Genomic DNA, 990 nt, shown 5'->3' on the forward strand with positions numbered 1-990 from the left:
TACTGCTCTATAGACTAATTGGATGTTTGTTTCTTCTGTTGTATATCTATCTATATAAATATATATTAAATCATAAGTGTCCTGGTCTTGTTTCTCTGGAGAACCCTGTCTAACATGGTGATATTGCTACTTCAAGCACAGAGCTAAAGTGCTATCTAGTGTTCATCCGTACAAGAAAGCTTGATGTTCTAACAGAGAAAATAAGTGTCTTAGAAAAGCTTTATTCAGACAAAAATAAGCATTAAATAAGGTGTCTTTAAACAGAAACATAATAAAAGGTTATGTATTCATCATTTGACAAAAATCTTGTGACTCGTAGGTACCTAACCTTTATTTTGCTAGTAGCAATAGTACAGTATTTTCTAATTCAGTGTTGATGGTCACTTTTCAAACTTTGACTACTATGGATGATGCCAATTGATTATATGTTTATATATATATATATATATTTTAATTTAACAGTTGCTCATACAGAGCTTACTATATGCAGGCATGGTTCCAGAGGCTTGCGAATATTTCAGTCCCCATAATATAAATCTTCTTATCCTTAAAACAACCGGCAGGACATGAATGTAGGTATCACTCCCATTTGCAGATAAGAAACCTGAAGCCCAGAAGTAACATGCCCAAGGACACAGAGCCAGTAGCTGGCAGATCTGGCATTCAAATCTGTACCTCTGATCAACTTGCTGGAGGATACAAAAGATTCACTTGGTTAACTCAAGGGCTAGCATATACTATACATGGGCTGATTAGAATTCACTCTAGGCCCTGACAGTCTCAAGTCAGCACTGAGGTCTAGAACATGACCCGTTTCTCCCAGATGTTCTGTGCTTTCCCGTGACCTCACATCACCACCAGCTTGCTTGTGGCCCCTCATGGAGGCTACTGTTCCTCACAGATGCTCTCTCTCCCTCTCTCTCTCTCTCATCCTTGCTCTGAACTTCCCCCAACCCCAACCCACCACACACCTCTACTTTCGAGTTCAAA

Source organism: Echinops telfairi, unplaced genomic scaffold, assembly GCF_000313985.2.
Source record: "Echinops telfairi isolate 266 unplaced genomic scaffold, ASM31398v2 ScPeMD7_53;HRSCAF=182, whole genome shotgun sequence".
Lineage (NCBI taxonomy): Eukaryota > Metazoa > Chordata > Mammalia > Afrosoricida > Tenrecidae > Echinops > Echinops telfairi.